Source organism: Mixophyes fleayi, chromosome 3, assembly GCF_038048845.1.
Source record: "Mixophyes fleayi isolate aMixFle1 chromosome 3, aMixFle1.hap1, whole genome shotgun sequence".
NCBI classification, from domain to species: Eukaryota; Metazoa; Chordata; class Amphibia; order Anura; family Limnodynastidae; genus Mixophyes; species Mixophyes fleayi.
The window spans coordinates 102,476,336-102,496,479 of record NC_134404.1 but is presented as its reverse complement, the minus strand read 5'-3'; the positions used below and the strand labels follow the sequence as shown (position 1 = coordinate 102,496,479).

Sequence of the window (20,144 nt, the reverse complement as noted above, 5' to 3'; positions counted from 1 at the left end):
AATTCTAATGAAAGTCTCTAGGTCTTGGTTGACTCTCTCGGTCTGTCCATTCGATTGAGGATGGTATGAGGATGATAATGACAATCGAATAATTAAGGTCTTGCAAAGGGCTCGCCAAAATCTGGAGACAAACTGTACTCCTCTATCCAAAACAATTTCAGACGGACATCCATGAAGTCGAAATATTTCTTTGATAAAATGATCAGCCAATGTAAAGGAAGAAGGTAACCCTATCAAAGGGATGAAATGAGCCATCTTAGAGAATCTATTGACTACCACCCAAATGGTATTACATTTTTTGCTGAGAGGAAGATCAGTAAAAAAATCCATACTTATATGGGTCCATGATTTGGAAGGGATAGGTAGTGGTTGAAGTTTTCCCGCCGGTGTTCTACTGGAAGACCTAAATTGGGAACAAACATCACAAGCGGCTACAAACTCCTTGACATCTTTCCTAATAGATGGCCACTAGTAACTCCGAGAGAGAATCTCTAATGTTTTTCATACTCCAGAATGCCCAGCAAAACGAGAGGAATGATACCATGACAGAATCTTTTTTCGAAGAAGTGGTGGCACATAGGTTTTTCCAAACGGTAGAACATTAGTGGAAGAAGCAGCTAAACTCACACATTTAGGATCAAGTATAGGACGATCAAAACAATCTTCAATATCGGAGGAAGGAGCAACCACCCGAGACAATGCATCCGCTTTTTTATTCTTGGAAGCAGGTTTGAAGGTTATATTTAAATCAAAACGAGAAAAAAAGTGACCATCTTGCTTGTCGGAGGTTCATACATTGAGCTGACTGCAGATAGAGAAGATTTTTGTGGTGAGTAAATATAGTCACGGGGTGACGAGCACCCTCCAGCAGGTATCTCCATTCCTCCAAAGCCACTTTTATGGCCAATAGCTCCTTATCCCCGATAGTATAATTCTTCTCAGCAGGTAATAGACTTCGAGAATAAAAAGCACAAGGATGGAATTTCTTTTGTACCGATCTCTGAGATAGAATGGCCCCTAGTCCAACATTAGAGGCATCCACCTCCAGGAAGAATGGAAGAGTCACATCAGGTTGTCGAACAATAGGAGGAGTTGAGAACGCCTTCTTGAGGAACTGAAATGCTTGAAGAGCCTCAGGAGGCCATTGCTTGGTATTAGCAGCCTTATGGGTAAGAGCCACTATAGAAGAGACAATGGAAGAAAATCTTTGAATGAAACGTTGATAATAGTTAGCAAATCCTAAAAAGCATTGAATAGCTCTGAGTATAGTTGGCTGGGGCCAATGTAAAACTGCATTCACTTTCTCCGGATCCATTTCTAGGCCTACTCCAGACACAATATATCCTAAGAAAGGAATCTGGGATAATTCAAAGGAACATTTCTCCATCTTACAAAATAGTAAATTTCTCCGAAGTCTAGAAAGAACCTCTGCCACGTGCTGTCGATGAGATGATGAAATATCTTGAGAAAATATCAATATGTCTTCTAGGTAGACAAACATATAACAAGTCCCGGAAAATCTTATTCACAAATCCCTGGAAGACAGCTGGGGCATTACATAACCCAAATGGCATGACAAAATATTCATAGTGTCCATCCCTGGTGTTAAAAGCTGTCTTCCATTCATCTCCGGCCTTAATCCGAATTAAGTTGTAAGCACCACGAAAATCCAGCTTGGTGAATATCCGATCTCCCTTGATGCGGTCAAAAAGTTCAGTAATTAACGGAATAGGGTAACGTTTTTTGATGGTTATGGCATTCAGACCTCGATAATCTATACAAGGCCTTAATGACCCGTCCTTCTTCTTAACGAAAAAGAAACCCGCTCCAGCGGGGAAAATGGACGGCCGAATAAACCCACGATGGAGATTTTCCTTGACATAGTCGGACATCGCTTGAGTCTCTGGTAACGAGAGAGGGTAAACACGACCCCTTGGAGGATTTTTACCAGGTTGTAAGTCTATTGGACAATCCCAAGCCCGATGAGGCGGAAGACGTTCTGACTGGGCTTTATCAAATACATCAGCAAATGAAGCATACTGTGGAGGAAGACCAGGCAAACAAGGTGCTATAGAGGATTTATTTATTTTCACGGGAACAACTTGAGTCAGACATCTATGATGACAAGCTGGACCCCAGGAAATAACTTGCGGAATGTTACAATCAATTTGTGGAGAATGGAGTTGAAGCCACGGAAGGCCAAGTACAATAGGACTAGTGGTAACAGGGAGAATCAAAAAAGAAATTTGCTCTTGGTGTAAGACCCCGATTTGAAGGGTTAAAGGAATAGTACGTTGAGTAATAATTCCATTTATAATTCGTGAACTATCTATGACCGTGATGGCAATAGCTGTTTTTAAAGGAGTCACTGGTAAGGACCACTGACACACTAGGGAACTTGAAATAAAACTTCCAGCGGCTCCAGAGTCCAGAAGTGCTTGAGTTGTAAAAGACCTAGTGAAAGTAGAAATAGTAACAGCAAACAAACATGTTTTAGAATCCATATGACATGGAGAGGATTCCAGGGACCCCAACCTTACCTCTCCAGAACAGGTTAGGGCCTCGCGTTTCCTGACTTTTTAGGACAAAAGTTCAGCATATGATTAGGATCAGCACAATAGATACAGAGTTTATTCTTTAATCGTCGTTTCCTCTCCTCTGGAGTCAATCTAGCACGTCCCACCTCCATGGGTACTATTGGTGGTGAGGAATGATGAAATCGGGATGCCAAGCGGACAGGTATTTTAGATAAAGACTCCCTTTCAGAATTTCTTTCTCGGAATCTTATGTCCACTCGGTTACACCCAGATATCAAAGCATCCAAAGAAGAAGGTAACTCTTGTGAGGCCAGTACATCTTTAATTTTGTCAGCAAGGCCCTGCCAGAAGGCAGCTATCAATGCCTCATTGTTCCATTGGAGTTCAGAGGCAAGTGTGCGGAATTGGATTACACACTGTGCTACTGAACGAGATCCTTGGCGTAATCGAAGAATGCTAGAGGCAGCAGATATAACACGACCAGGTTCATCAAAAATTCTTCGGAAAGTAGAAATAAACATGGCACTATCCTCCAATAGAGGGTGATCTCTTTCCCTCAGAGGGGAGGCCCATGCCAGAGCCTGTCCAGAAAACAAAGAAATTAGATAGGCCACTTTAGAACGATGAGCAGGGAAATTTTGAGGTTGGAGCTCGAAATGAATGGAGCACTGATTGAGAAAGCCCCTACAAGCTTTCGGTTCTCCATCAAATTTTGAAGGAGTAGGCAGGTGTAGAGCAGAAGCAGTAGATGCCTGGGATGGCACTGGGAGCGAAGAAGACACTGGATGATTAACAGTAGAGAATACATTTTTCACAGGGTCTCCCCGAGAAACTAGAGACTGGAAACATTGAAGTAATTGTTTCTGACAAACATCTTGTTGTTCAATCTGAGTAACCAAGTGCTGCAACATGTCCTTAGCTGTTGGTTCCGATCCTGGGTCTGTCATGTCCTGTTCTTACTGTCACAGGCACTAGGAGATTTACCCAGAATTCACCAGGTGGAATTTCACTTTACCAAAGGCACGGAGTCTAACACAGTGGCTGGTCTTCTCCAGGAACTCCCGCAAGGGAGTAGGGTTTTAGTGGCTGCCACTGTGCAGGTCGCGGCCCTCTGGGAAGTGTGTTGAATATACGGAACTGTACAACTGAATAGGAAAGGGAATGTCAATGATAAACAATGGTAACACGGTAGATTGATGAGCAGTAATAAAAGGAGGAGAAAGTTCCAAAGTGCATTAGCACACAGATAGCATACAGCAGACCAATATATGACTACTGGATAAAGTCTATGGAAGGACCAATCAATAATGCAGCAGGAGAGTCAGCGACTCGCAGCTATACTTCAGAGGCACTATAGGCTTTTAGACCTAATAACAGGTACCATGCAAAATAGTAGGGTAAGCTGCTCCTGACATAAGTGTTCCCGCTGGTAAATGTAAAGACTTGTGCAGATGCTGGTATAATACTAGATAGCGTGGAGCAGTCTGCGGATAGCAAGTTGTACCACTAATATGGAGAGAAGACTTGTCCGGGTGCAGGTATGTTACAAGGTAGCGTGAAGTGGTCTGTGGCTAGCAAGTTGTACCACTGATATGGAGAGAAGACTTGTCCGGGTGCAGGTATGTTATAAGGTAGCGTGAAGTGGTCTGCGGCTAGCAAGTTGTACCACTGATATGGAGAGACGACTTGTCCAGGTGCAGGTATGTTATCAGGTAGCGTAAAGTGGTCTGCGACTAGCAAGTTGTACCACGATATGGAGAGAAGGCTTGCCCAGGTGCAGGTATGTAACAAGGTAGCGTGGAGTGGTCTGCGGCTGGCAAGTTGTACCACGATATGGAGAGAAGGCTTGCCCAGGTGCAGGTATGTAACAAGGTAGCGTGGAGTGGTCTGCGGCTGGCAAGTTGTACCACGATATGGAGAGAAGGCTTGTCCAGGTGCAGGTATGTAACAAGGTAGCGTGGAGTGGTCTGCAGCTGGCAAGTTGTACCACGATATGGAGAGAAGGCTTGTCCAGGTGCAGGTATGTAACAAGGTAGCGTGGAGTGGTCTGCGGCTGGCAAGTTGTACCACGATATGGAGAGAAGGCTTGTCCAGGCGCAGGTATGTTCCACAGCAAACAGAGAGCACGAGTAGAAACCGGAAACACCTCGGAGTCACAAGGGAATGAGAACCAAAGAACAGGCAATGGTAATAGAGTAACAGGTGCCTTAAGTAGTGAGAGGTGATTGATTAACTAATGAGACTATGAGCAAGGTTTTAACAGTTCATGGTTTCTGCACATGCGCAATCCTTGGTCAAGATGGCGGACGGCCGCGGCGCCGAACAGGCGCCGGCAAGAGAGAGAGAGACCCATGTCCCAAACCAGAGGCACTAACCATCTGGTGAGTGACACGTATATTATTTCGCTACTCACGGATCAAGGGCTTGCCTGGGCCTCTCCTCTCTGGGAGCATGATGACCCCCTGTTACAAAATTCGTCTTCCTTCATACAAACCTTCAGAAAAGTATTCGATGAGCCTGGTCGAGTTGCTTCTGCAGCCTTCAGCATTCCAAAGCTACGTCAGGGAAACCTTCCCGTGGGTCAGTACGCGGTTCAGTTCAGGACTCTCGCCTCAGAACTAAACTGGAATAATGAGGCCCTTGTAGCTTCCTTCTGGCAGGGGCTGACAGATCGGATCAAGGACGAGTTGGTCTCCAGGGATTTACCAGCTACCCTAGATGATCTGATCTCCTTATGCATCAAGGTCAATATCTGGTTTCTGGAGCGTAATCAGGAACGTGAACAATCTCACCGGGCTAGTTCACGCTTGGCTCCCACTTTTCAGAACCCACCAATTCTGCCTGAGGAGCCCATGCAGATCGGGCTTTCTCGCCTAACTGTGGAAGAACGGGAATGAAGGGTTAAAAACCATCTATGCCTCAACTGCGCTGACCCTCTCACATTCTATCACAGTGTCCCAAGAGACCGTGAAACGCCAGATCCTAGTCGGTGCCGGGAAGGCCGGTCTAGGGCTGAGTAGATCTTCCCCCAATTCTCCAGACAAAACTGACGTTTTGATGCCCATCATCATCCATGCTTTTCAGGGTCTGGTCTCCCTTCAGGCCTTCGTGGATTCGGGGACAGCTGGAAACTTTATTTCTGCATCCTTTGCAGCTAACCTTCATCTACCCCTGGAATCATTATTGCAACCCTTGGTTCTGACAGCGTTGGATGGTAACAGAGTGGCCAATGGATCTATCTCTCAGGCCACCCAGCCGATCCATCTGCAAGTTGGTCTCCTCCATTTTGAATTTATCTCATTTCTAGTCCTTCCACAGACTGTTAATCCAGGAATATTAGGACTACCCTGGTTAAGGGACCATTCACCCCAATTTGATTGGCAACGTGCTCAAGTTACTTCCTGGGGTCTGCTCTGCGCTGATCGATGCCTCAAGACCCTGCCTATTAGGAGTCACGATCTCACACCCAGTCTTGGGTCGCCATCTGAATACGCTGCTTTCGTGGATGTCTTCAGTAAAACTGCCGCTGAGACGCTTCCACCCCACCGTCCTTGTGATTGTGCCATTAAACTTATTCCTGGAGAGAAAATTCCTCGTGGTAGAAAGTACTTTCTTTCCCTTCCTGAGACTCGAGACATGACCGAGTATGTATCTGAAAACCTTGAACGAGGATTTATTAGAAAATCTTCCTCACCTGCCGGCACAGGATTTTTTTTTGTAAAGAAGAAGGATGGTTCTCTAAGACCATGCATCGACTACAGACTGCTCAATGCCATTACCGTGAAGAACAGGTACCCCATACCCCTGGTTCTGAGTTATTCGATCGGATCAAAGGTGCCACAATTTTCACCAAATTAGACCTCAGGGGCGCCTATAATTTGATTAGGATTCGTGAGGGCGATGAATGAAAGACTGCTTTTAACACTCGGAATGGCCACTATGAATACCTGGTGATGCCTTTTGGCCTTTGCAATGCCCCAGCGGTCTTCCAGGAGTTCATTAATGACATCTTCCGAGACCTACTCTATCTCTCAGTCGTTGTCTATCTGGACGACATACTTATATTCTCCAGGGACTTAGAATGCCATCGAGGTCACGTCAAGAAGGTTCTCTCTCGACTACGTTCCAACCACATTTACTGCAAGCTGGAGAAGTGTGTCTTTGAAGCATCTCAGGTCCACTTCCTGGGATATATTGTGTCCGGTGCTGGTCTTTCCATGGATCCTGGGAAAGTGGCTGCCATTCTCAATTTTCCACAACCATTGGGTCTCAAGGCTATCCAACGTTTATTATTATCGGCACTTTATCTAGGACTTCTCGACTCTCATTTCTCCCATTACTGCTCTCACCCGCAAGGGAGCAGCAAAATCATGGTCTGCCGAAGGCCTCATTGCCTTTCAGTCATTAAAGAGGGCATTCTCCTCCGCCCCTATTTTGCTACAACCTGACTTGTCTCGGCCGTTCTTTGTTGAAGTTGATGCATCCTCCATTGGCATAGGAGCCATTCTTTCACAGAAAGATTCTGATGGAAAGTTTCATCCCTTTGGTTTCTGCTCCAGAAGATTTTCCCCCAGTGAATTAAACTACGGTATCGGGGATAAAGAATTATTGGCCATCAAAACAGCACTAGAGGAGTGGAGACATTTGCTTGAGGGAGCTGAGCATCCTGTTACTGTCTACACGGACCACAAGAACTTAACGTACTTGCAAACAGCTCAGTGTCTGAACCCACGTCAGGCCCGCTGGTCCTTGTTTTTTGCCTGTTTTAATCTCATTTTGACCTTTCGACCTGGGGTAAGGAATATCAGGGCAGATGCTCTCTCCCGGTCATTTGTTGATAGAGATCTTCAAAAAGCCCCCACCCCCAGAACCATCTTGGACCCTACTACCATTGTGGCCCTCACTAGAACCTCAACCAATGTTCCTCCTCGGGGTCGCTCCTTTCTCTTTTCCAGGCTTCGGCCTAAGGCTCTCAACTGGGCCCATGATTCTCTGTTTGCCGGGCAAGCGGGTGTCAGAAGACCTTCTCGTTGATTTCTAGGCATTATTGGTGGCCCTCTATCCGGGCGGACGTTAAGGCCTATGTTGCCGCTTGTGGAATCTGTGCCAGACACAAGACAACTAGGCAGTCTCCTTCAGGACCCTTGGTACCACTTCCTATTCCAGAGAGACAGTGGACTAGTATTTCTATGGATTTCGTCACCAATTTACCAGCTAGCCATGTATTCAATACTATCTGGGTGGTAGTGGATAGATTTTCCAAGTTGGCACATTTCATACCTCTCAAGGGACTTCCTTCGGCTTCTATCCTTGCTAACCTCTTCATCAAGGAGATTTTCCGTCTTCTCGGCTGTCCCCAGCATATTATCTCGGATAGAGGAGTACAGTTTGTGTCCAAGTTCTGGAGATCATTCTGCAAAGAGTTGGGGGTCAATCTAAAATTTTCCTCAGGGTACCACCCTCAAACCAACGGCCAAATGGAGAGGGTCAACCAAGACTTGGAACAATTTCTCAGGACCTACTCTCCGGGTAATCAGGTTGAATGGAGTCGTTTCTTGTGTTGGGCAGAATTTGCTCATAATAACCAGGTGCATGTATCTACTGATTCGTCTCCATTTTTTCTTACCTTCACCCTCTCCTTCCTGAACTTTCCCAACCTGGTTTAGCGCTTCCGGCCGTGCAGAATCTCATTCAGGACTTTTCTCAAATATGGTCTCAGGGGAAGTCCAAAATATTGGAATCATCCCAACGCTACAAGGCTAGTGCAGATCGTCACCGTAGACCAGTTCCCAGACTTCGAGTTGGGAACAAAGTGTGGTTATCCACAAGGAATTTAAGACTGCGAGTTCCCACCATGAAGCTCGCACCCAGTTATATAGGACCTTTTCAAATCACTCAAGTTATAAATCCCGTGACATTCAAACTCCTTCTTCCTCCACCACTTAAGATTCACAATGTGTTTCATATTGCTCTACTTAAACCCCTCGTTCTCAACAGATTTGTCAAAAGAACCACACCCCCGGTCCCAGTAAAGACTGATCATGGGGAGGAATATGAGATCAGTCAGATTCTGGATTTCCGGATCTCCAGGGGTCGCCACCAATATCTTGTTGACTGGAAGGGTTATGGTCCCGAGGAGAGATCTTGGATCGATGTACAAGAGATACCTGCCCCTCGCTTATTGGCCAAATTCAAGAAGGAGAGAGAGGCGACCTTGCAAGCCCTGAAAAAGAAGAAAGGGGAGAGTACTGTCAGGCGCCGTCTCCGCACTGACACTTGGTGCAGGAGACAGACGCCTCCATCTTCTCAGCAACCACGTCCCGTTGCCTAGCAGCGGGACGCTATCTCTGCTCACCTGTCTGCAGCCAGCATGTTTTACCGCCAAAATCTCCCTAACCCTATCAGGAGGCACCTTAGGGTATATAAAGCAGCCTCTGACACATGTCTAGTGCCAGAGTATTTGGTCTTCAGCCTTGCTCCAGCATTTGTTCCTGTGTTGCTGTTACTTGGATTCTGACCCGGCTTGTTCCTGACTTCTCCTTCGGTTCCTGATTCTGGCTTAGACCGATATTTTGTATTGACCCGGCTTCCTGAGCATTCTCCTGCTTTTGATTTGGCTATATCCGTTCCTCTGGTTGTGACCCGGCTTGTTGACTGATCTTTTATCCTGCATCCTGGTGGGCTGTCACCGCTGTCTCAATTGTTACCTCGCCAGCTAACTGATACTGAGGGCCGCGACCTGCGCGTCCCTTGCAGCAAAGTCCATACCTCCTTGCGGGGGTTCCTGGTGAAAACCAGGGGCGTGTTAGACTCTGCGCCTCAGTACTCAGTAGCGCCAACTGCTGGCAGGTATCATCAATTCCACAATAGTTCTGACAGTAATTCTGACAGTAGTGCAAAAATGAAATTTTGCAGAATATTAATTTGAGGTGTAGGGGTGCAATAGGCACAGTTTTAGGAATGTTACTTGCTGTTCAGAGAGAAGCACAACCATTTCCACTCTTCAAAATGGACTTATTGTACTAGCTTGGGTTTGGTACTATATGTCAGTCTTAGCCATAGTACAATAAGGACATATTAATGCTCCTTACGTATTATGTAGAGTAGGAAGCAATGCAGATACACCTATAGAAGGCATCTCTGTTGTGGGTGAGTGCAGGTGTGCCCCTACCTTAGAAAACCAAAGCAACCATAGTGCTGACAGGTTAATATTGTCAAAATTGAGGAGCCAAAAAGTATAGCCTCCCCCTAAGAAAAAATTACCAGAAGTAGCACTAGGGTTTTCCAGAAAGATCTGGTGGCATTATAGTAGGGAAATCCACAATGCGGGGTCCCCATGCTTATAGAGACAACCAGAAAGCATAATTTTGAGTGTTGTGCACTACAGTAATCAGCATACCAAGGCCACCAATAAATGGTGGGCATGCTGGTGGCGGTAATATTACATGCAGCAGCATACCCATGGTTGCCAGGGAATCATCATCATCAGCTATTTATATAGCGCCACTAATTTCACAGTGCTGTACAGAGAACGCACTCACATCAGTCACTGCCTTGGAGCTTACAGTCTAAATACACAAACACAGACTAAGAAAGACTAAGGTCAATTTTAATATCAGCCAATTAACCTGACTGAGCACCTAGAGGAAACCCGCGCAAACACAGGGAGAACATATAATGCCATGGTCTGGAATAGAACTCATGACCCCAGTGCTGTGAGGCAGAAGTACTAACCACTAAGCCACCATTATGTCCCAGGGAATATAGGCACTTGTTGAACCACAAGTGCCAGCATGTCCTGGCACCTAGATCCCGCTGTAGTGTTCCAGGGAGCAATGGAAATAAAACACACACACACGCTGTAAAAATATTTTAATTGAAATAAATAGACCATCTGAATGGACTGCTTATTGAGGAAGCATTGATGAGTTAAGATAAGCTGCTTGTTATCTATCTGTACACACATCAACTTTTTTTATATGTTGTGAAAGTTTATATTTAATATATTACACTGTAGGCTTGGCTTTTTCCTGTTTGTATTCTTCCCTGTTTAAGTTTTTTTTCCATATATCCAATCACGGAAAAGAATCAACTAAGACTCAAAGAGTTTTCAGATAAGCCTGTTCTTCTCATTACTTGGTACGCTGCTAATTTGCACTTGTTTATTTAAGCATATACAGGGCCTGAGTCCAGAGCCGTAACTTAGAATTCTATGCTTGTTTTGTGCGTATCGTTTGCAAAAATCACGCTGAGCATGTTTAGAACCAGACGATATGTAACAAAATGCAGCCAGGTCCAAGTCAGCTTTGAGCGCGCAAATGACACTTACTACAGCCAAAAATTTAGGGGGGTGAACAGGGTGGGGAATGGGTAGTTTCACATAGGCATAATACAATAAGGGCGTTCCATGCAACTACATCCAAGTCAAACTCGGGCACACACAGAAGTGCGCTGGTTTTCTACCGTATATCTCTTACTCCAACTGGGTGGGTAGTTTACGTTCCGAATACTAGTGCTGACGGCTGAGTATGCACGCGAAAAGATATGTTTGCATTCAGGAGCAACTGTAAAAATGTATTTTATGTACAGTAGACATTAAGGACAGCCTAATAAATGTTCCTTCAAGGGAAAAAAAGATATAATTATTATTTTTATATTGTTAACATTTCCATATATAATCATAAATTACTATATTAATGTCAGTTAAAATTAATTGCTTAATATTTTTCTGAGATTTTATATTCCACATAAGTATTGTGCGCGTCCTGCAGTGTCTGGTTTAGTAGAGCAAAGTAAACCTACAACCATAGTCAACACCACAAGTATCTTTACATCCACTCCTTGCTGACGTTGGAAGTTTGCAGTGCTGATTTACGTGCAGTTTAACACAATCACATGATGCACTCAGTATGCGTGCCTCAATGACTCAGGCTCAGAGACTGATCTCTCTGTGTCATCTTGATTTAATTCAGCTATCTGGGGTTTGTCTTAAGTGAGTAATGTCCATTCCTCATACAGATTAGGGTCTCAGGAGATGTGCAATTGCTTATCAACGTCAATTGGTTGGAAAAAAGAATACACTAATCAGCTGCACTACCTCCTGTAAAATGTGCATATTTTAATGGCTGTGAGCTTTACTCATGAATGTGCTCTATTATGAACACAAGTATTATTTATGAAGAGTACATCTAGACTGGTGCTATTTGTATCACAAGTATGGTCAGTTTTATGTAGTAATAAAGCCTTGCATGAAGGAATATTTTAGACTACATCTCTTTCTGTCAGTTTCAACAATTTGATTGCAGTTTGCATATACTAGGAAGGAAATGTGTCAATGCTCAGTAAAATGTTAATTTACAGTATATTTCTAAAACTTCCAATAATCCTATGGCATATTGCATCCTTCAACATACCAGAAAATGAAGCAATCCAATAATGTTCTGCAATGCCTTAGGACTTTTGGGACAAACACGGGACATTAATAATAAAATGGTGCATGCTTTGCATAATTGAGAAAGTAAACATTATATATATATATATATATATATATATATATATATATATATAAATTAGTTTTTTGCTCTGATAAAAAAACACACTTCCCTGCTAACTGCTTGTGTAGTCCTACAAGTAGTCAGTTTTCACATCCCATTCAGTATTTACTTTTCCATGTATTCATAGACATACTGTATGTACATACGTCAACAGAATTTGTTATGGGATTTTTATTATGGAGACCATTTATTCTGGAGGTCACATTGGTACATATGATGTTATTATACATTCATGGTAAAGAGATCTAACACACTGCAAGTCACTTTTTAACTATATATATATATATATATATATATATATATATATATATATATATGAATATTTGTGATACTATTTATTATGGTTTCTAGCTTAATAAATAATTTTTTTCTTTTTATTTTAATATTTGTTGTTTAACTTTGGCTCATTCTCTTTTTTATTGTTTTTTATATTTGATGGTCTTCATACATTGGGGCATATTCAATTAGGATTCGTGCCTGCGATTACGCGTGGCTGCATGGGTCCAGGTACCGCAACATTGCGGGTGCACACGGAAATCCGCAATGTTGCGGTACCGTAACGACACTTTACACGTGCAACCTCATATAATCGCGGGCATGAATCCTAATTGAACATAACCCAAAGTCTTACAGACAATTCCTGAACGTGCATGATAGGCAGCCACAAACAGGCATATGCTAGTTATAGATTTGAGCACCAAGAACCAGGATCACTTTGGTAGCACAAATATACCTGATAGCCAAATGTCAAGAGATCCAGTCTTTCCATGCTTGGATTCAGTCACCAAGTCACCTCTAACTCCACTAGGGCCTGTAAACATTGTATAGGATCGTTGGCAGGCATCACACTCATTTGCAGGATTTTCATCTTCTGAATTAATTTATTTTGGGATACTGCATAAAAAACCTTGCTAAATTCTAAGTTTATCTTTTTCTTTTTTATATATTCTATTAAGTTCCTTAATATTGATGGGAAACTCACAGATTTATAGTTATCATATTCTTCCCTACTGAAATCTACCTTTTTTTGTAGTGGAGCTATAGTTGGCATTCTACAATCACTTGGAGTTATACTTGTCTGCAACAATTGGTGATCTCTTCTGGTTCCTTCCTTAAAGAGCATTTGCAAGTACCAAACAGTAAAATAGGTCATGGGCATTTAAATATAATCATGTAAAGAGCAGTATATAATGCACAGGGCAACTATGGTTGCATAAATCAGCAGATAATGGTGTAAGGTGTCAGTTGCATACAATTAGGCCCCTCAAAGCATTATGGGCCACATCCCCTGTAATTATATCCCTAATTACCTACAATAATAATTCCCTCCTTTCCCATCTGCATTTCATTACTGCTTGTAAAATGTTGCATTGTTTGAGTTACATATATGCCATATATTCAAATAGTTCTCTTGGATAAGGAAAGTCTCAGAAAAGCTTCAAGCCCTCAGTATATTGTGGGTCAAATACTGTGGCTCTTTTAGTGTGAAAGCAACAGCCAAGTCTCGTGTAGCTTATGAGACATAGGTAAATTATAGTTTATATATAGCCTTTAATGTGTTGAGCTCTTATTAGATAAAATAGAACCAATGTAGCATTGAAATCAGTTTGTCAGTAACAGAACTTAGCAGTTTAGTGTATTATCCACAAGTGATTAAGACAGTTGTAGAAGTACTGTTGTCCTTGCCTTTTGTTGTTGTTGTTGTTGTTGTTGTTGTTGTTGTTGTTGCAGAGACCAGCTGTGAATGATGTAAAAGTCATTTTAAGTGAGAATTTTGGAGACAGCATCTGTTGTTACTTCCTGCTCCTTAAAAAAGTGTATACATAAAAAACAAAATCTATATAGTTATTATTCTTTATATTTATACATATTATTTTTGCATTACACATGTTTATTTTCAATCTTTAACTTGTAATCTTTAACAAGCACGTACTGCACTGAAAATTAAATTGGCATGTTACATTTAAATTGTGTTTTAAAAGTGCAATCTACATTTGCTCTCAGGACAAACCAAATATGACTTTGTTTAGACAAGACCAGGAAGCGTGACCTGTTCATCATGTTGTCTGGGATGGCTGTGAAACCAGATTGACTTTTCTTGCTTACATCACTTCCTTTGATTTCGCTTGGTGTGATTCACTGTGTCTTACAAAAATCATTCAGGCAAATGCTGTGGTTTAGACGTTGCAACTGTAAAAAAACAGTGAGTATCTGATTGGGAATATGTGAAACAAACCTAGAATTACCTTCTTACTCTTTTACACATCTGGCACATAATTGGGATGTCACAACTTTCATGCCTGCAGAGAATACTGTATACAGTTCAGGATTGTTTAAACCTGTAAAACAAAATAGCACACAAGGTAAAATTACACAAATGTATGGACCATATTCTTTTTTAGCATTTTACAGTTTATTTTTATTCAGTTCTGTAATACATCAGTATATTGTTATCCAAATGTGAAATGTTTGTATTGTGACAATGGGATGCATTTGATTTACTTTTTTGGTAATATTTGGTTCATAGAGGTGTTTGCTTTTCAATGAGTATTCTGCAAAGCTAGGACAATATAATAGCATCAGATTTGTCAATGGAGCACAATGTTGTATACGTGTGTAAATGGTCCTTTTAATACTAACTAATGAGAAGATATAGCAAGTCCTGAAAACCAAGGACCTTTGTGTTTTGGTAATATAAAATATAGAATAGAAATTGGTGGGCTATAGCACCAAATTATATTACTGTGTGAAAACCTGAGCACAGATAGAGAACAGATCGCAGGTTATAGTGAGCCGAATATAAATCACAGCAAATCAAGAAATAGGTGTTACAAAAATGTGTTTAGTATATGTTTTTTTGATTTAACAACTATTCAAAATGTCTTATGCTTCTGTTTGCCCATTTGTTCGGTGCCATTTAAAAGATAGAACCGATTATTTTCATGATTACATGAGTGTCAGCCTTTGAGATTTAGCATTTTAAATATGCCTTATGTAGTGAAGAAGGATTGCTGACCACCAGTTAGAGAGAAGCTTATTGTGAGGTATGGTTTTTCCTTTTACAGTTTTTTTTCCTTCTGCTTTTGATGTAGAGTAAAACTATTTGACATTCTAAACTGGATTTCCTGATGTTTTTCACTGCACCAAGAACCTCCTATCAGCCAGTACAAGTATTACAATTGCAGCTTTCCAGCGACACTTTGCTCATAAGTCGCTGCATCCATATACATTAGGGCTTGTAGCTCTATAATCCCCATCATGTTTTGTTTACTGAGTTTTATAATATCTTTTGCATTATAAATACCCCTCTCCTCTTCAATTTCTATTATTAACTTCTAAAGCCTAGAAAATAATAAACCCCTACTGTGTATTTGGCCAGTACTAAAAAAATTGCAAAAATTGGGAGTGCCCCTAGAAATTAGGGACAATTGGAAACTATACATACAATATTCATATGCAGAGATGTCAGCATAATCCATTTCATCTGAGATATTTGTCTGCTCCTATTTACCACCAACTGATTAAAAAGGGGCTCAATTCATTAATCACTTATCTCAGACAAGACGTTCATGTCAATTAATTAATGAATTAATTAATCCAGTCCCAGGATTGTAGTTAGTCATTCAGTGGTAAATATTGGTGCATGTAAATATCTCCAATATGAAATGAGTCAGGTTGACGTCCACATAAATGGCAATATGCTTAAAACTTTTTCCCAAAGTCATTTTTAATGTATCAAAAGTTATCACAAATGTCTTGTTTAATAATTGATATTTTGTCTGTATGTTAAAGTTCCAATTGATTCTAACAGCTTTTCTGTGGTTTTGGTAGAGACCTGTTTACTTTTCAATAGCAGTTCAATCTTCTGTTTAACATTTAGGAAATAATGTATTTTAAACAGTTAGCTCATATAGGCCAAAATAATGAAAACATACATTTTTATACATTTCTAATATCATTTTATACATGTTTTGGAGGCTATATAGGTATCATTAGCAACCTGTTAATCTATTCAACGTGGTTACACAGTAAAGTATTAATGAGCTCTTTTCTGGCTCAAAAAGGTCTATACTGAATTAGAAATATTTGTAAACATTATTTTCATTATTGTTTATAAAGGTAAAATATACCTCACAATACTTCAAAGTGTAAAATCAGAACAAAATAAATCCTGCCGCCAATCCACCCAAACTCTGCTCTGAACCATTTAAACATAGATTCTTGAGTTCTTCTCTAATTTGCATAATTATATGAGTGGACAGGTCACTGCCTCCCACAAGACCATCTCATTAGTTGTAAATGTAGCTTGACATCTCTGCATTATATGTCATGTGCTTATGAGCAAAAGTTATTTTTCCTGAAACTGCATTGAAATGTTAGAAAATATACATAAGTCTCGCCAGCTCTAAAGTTAAATTAATTAATTAATTAATTAATTAATGGATTTTGTTGTCACAAGCGGTTTCTAGGCTGCATGAAATTCTGACTTCTGATTCAATCATTGGATCACCTTCTGGCATTATGGTTTGAGTTAAATTGCAAAATGTAGTATGAAGCTTTGTTAAAATAAATCACTGGATTGACAGCTTTATAACTTTTAGCATATTTGGTAAAAGTCATGTATTGTTATCAACTAATATATTATTATTATAATATTTGCAAATTAGCCAATTAGGATGTGATTAAGAGTTGAACGTAAAAGTTGCTTGTTTGCGTATATACAAATATGCATCTGCACACTCAAGTTTTTATGTCTGTATTTTATATTACACACGTCTCATGTTTTGCGTATATGCAGAATATTACTTGGTAAGGTACATACTTAAAAAAACAACACATAACTCAAAATTAGACACACCTGAAAGGGAATGCTTTACTTGTGTCCGCATACCCTTACTGTACTTCATTTGCACGAGAACGCCTTTGATCTGCCTATAAAAGTGCAATCAAGTGTTAGAAACATGTGGCTGAAATTACTGGTGCGAGTGCACAGTGTGACTAGTTTTACAAGATATGCAAAAAATTGAATACGCAAATGCACATGCGTCCAGCTCTAAATCAACCCCTTGAAGTCTATTTTAAACATTTAAACCATAAAAAAGTCCACAAAGTCAACCTTATTAGGTAACATACATGTAGCTAAATTTAAACCTAAAAACCAATACTTATGGATCCACCACGTACCCACAGCTGTATACAGGGCCTGATCAACCAATAGGCTGATCAGGCTGCAGTCTAGGGCGCTGGAGACTGGGGGGGCAGCGTTGCCAGGATTTTTTTTTCCCTAAAGGTGGCGACTTGACTGTCACTGTTACATGACAGGCAGTCTGGCAGCGATTGTTGCTAGCTGCCTGTCAGTGTGGCCGCAGGCGTTTCTTACTCTGGTCACGTGAGATCAGAACTTCTACATCTCACGTTATCAGAGTAAGAAGCGCCCGCGGCCACACTGACAGGCAGATAGCAGCAATTGCTGCCAAACTGCCTGTCATGTATAGCGCTGAAGAGAAGACTGCTGCGACAGAGCAACAGCAGGTAAAAAAGTCCTAAGGTCTGGGGGATGGGAGCTGGGCAGGTGAGAACGCTGAAGGAGCCATGGGGTAGCACCATGCTTGCCAACTCTCCCGGAATGTCCGGGAGACTCCCACATTTTGAGAGAGTCTCCCGGACTCCCGGGCGAGTGTGGCAATCTCCCGAATTCTGCCCACTTCACTAGGAAGTGCCCCACTTCCTAGTGAAGTGGGCAGAATTAGATCCCAAATGCCGCGATTCCCGGTGAATCGCGGCATTTGGCCCCACCCCCGCTTTCAAATGACGCGTTTGCGTCATGAGGTCACAGAGGGCGGGGCCAAAATGATGCGATTTTGGCCGTCCCGCCCCCCTCATTCCCCGCTCCACTGGCTGGCTCCCGGAAGGGAGCTGAAGAAAGTTGGCAAGTATGGGTAACACAAAGGGGGCATGTGAAAATACCAAGAGGGCAAGTGATAACACTAAGGGGGCATGTGATTACACTAGTGGGACATGTGAAAATACTAATGAGGCATGTAACAATGCTAAGGGGGCATGTGATTATGCCAGGGGGGCATGTGAAAACACTAAGGGGGCAGGTGAAAACACTAAGGGGAAGGTGAAAACGCTAAAGGTAGCAGAAGAAGGGGGCTGATGAAATTGCTGAGGGGGGTGGCTGAAGGGGCAACTTAAATGACTGAGGGGGGTATTTAAAAATAAAGTGCAGCTTTGGAAGGGCATGATCTTTTTATTGTGTGGCAGTTATGTGGATGCTCTCTGTGGTGTCTAGTGTCACTAAAGTGTTAAATATTAGTCAGGTGGGGCTTATAGAGGTATGTATTTGATTATAGCTCTTTGACAACAATTTTCATATATTTTATTGCCTACATATGCCTGTGATATGGGGTAGTTTTATTTGGCCATAATTGACTATTATGTTTGGACTTTAGAGCCTAATCATTCAGGGTTTGTTAACATTTTGCATTATAATGCAATTGCTGCATATTTTCAAAACAGGATCCCAACTTTCCACAAGCCAGCTAGCTAACAACAAAGCTGCAAGAACAGGTAAGAGAGAAGAGCAAGAACTGGTAAGGGAGAATTCACAATCTGTCTAAATTTGAATGCTGGAGAATGCTCCTGAATATTCTTATTCAGGAGTATTCCTATGCGCCTATATTGGAGGGAAGGAGTGGGGGGTGCTAAGGCTGTAATAGCCTAGGGCGGCCGGAAACCCTTAATCAGGCCCTGGCTGTATAGACACATTCCAGAGATTCATTCTGACCTGGTCCTGGACGGGCCCAGGGAAAGGTATTCCTGAGTCTCACCGAGTTTAAAAAGTTCCAAGCTAAGTTAGTTTGACTATACATGGCTGGTCTCTGTGTTGGTGTGACTTGCAGTTTACAGAACGGGTGAGAGACAGGCTGACAAGCAGCAGGGAGCCGTGCACACTTCCTCCCTCCCTGCCAGAATCCAGAGAGGTGCCTAGGCTGGCTAAGCTGTGTTAATTGGAGGCTGAGCAATTGAAGCTGCAGTCTACAAGTGGGCCGGACTAGAACTCACAATCAGGTGGCTCTGGAAGAATCAGGAGGCTACCGAGGTAGGAATGGTAGGAGATTTTCCAGAGTTAAAGTAAGTAATATGAGGGGGTGGTGTAATAGTTATGCTGAAGGTGGTAAGTGATTATTCTGATGGGGCAGAATTAATGATAATGCTGATGGCGAATTGCTGATTATGCTTGCAGTGGAGGGATTTATGCTGATGGGGTTAAGGATTATACTAATGGGAGTAAATAATTATGTTGATGGGTGTGATTATACTGATGGGAGTGATTACCTTGCTGGATGTTAATGATTATGTTATGCTAATTGGGACACTTAATGTTTATTCTAATAGGGGTTAATGATTGATGTTGATGGGGGTTGATTATGTGTTAAACGTTTTACCACCATAAATTAACCTGTTCCTCATCATTGTCTTAATCAATTCCTAAGGAAAGAGAAAGGGAGTCTAGCACTCCCAATACACTAGGTACGACCAATGTGTTGGTCATACCCCCTTGTTTTACTGGCAATAGGAGAGGATACCTTAGTAGATGCCTGACCCAGGTGCCAGTGACTCCTTGCTACACTCCTGAGTGAACTGAACACTTTGGTGCTAATATCCAGACATCTGTCTGGGAGCAGGATGGCATAGGGGCTCAGGGATCACTGTGCTGCTGCTATTGTCCCTGTCAAGGGTACCAGAGTTTAGTGGACAGCCACATTTATTCATTCATTCTTGCAGCAAAGTGCAATCAAGTGTTATCTGTGCTGTGTTCCCCATATCCTGGCACCACTGTCATTTTCCATTCTGTGGAGGTGGAGGTTATTAAAAAGACATAAATTCATCAGTATGATTGAAAAATGTTAAGCACCGTCAAAATCAAGTAATTGGTAACCACCTCTAGAATTCCGGTGCTATCCCCTTGCCTGCCCCCCATTACCTAGCAATCGCACTTTGGCCAGTACAGAAAATAAGGTGGTACTCCAGAATTACTCCAAATAGT

General features: G+C 41.9%; 1 protein-coding gene across 1 annotated transcript in view; it reads left to right on the top strand.

Moving 5' to 3' along the window:
• The first annotated feature begins 14,194 nt into the window (after positions 1 to 14,194).
• Positions 14,195 to 20,144, top strand: part of SI (sucrase-isomaltase) — a 209,472-nt gene continuing 203,522 nt past the window's right edge. Inside the window, exon 1 of the mRNA XM_075202075.1 lies at positions 14,195 to 14,294. The gene's annotated coding sequence lies outside the window, so the exon portion shown is untranslated. The remainder of the gene's footprint in view (positions 14,295 to 20,144) is intronic.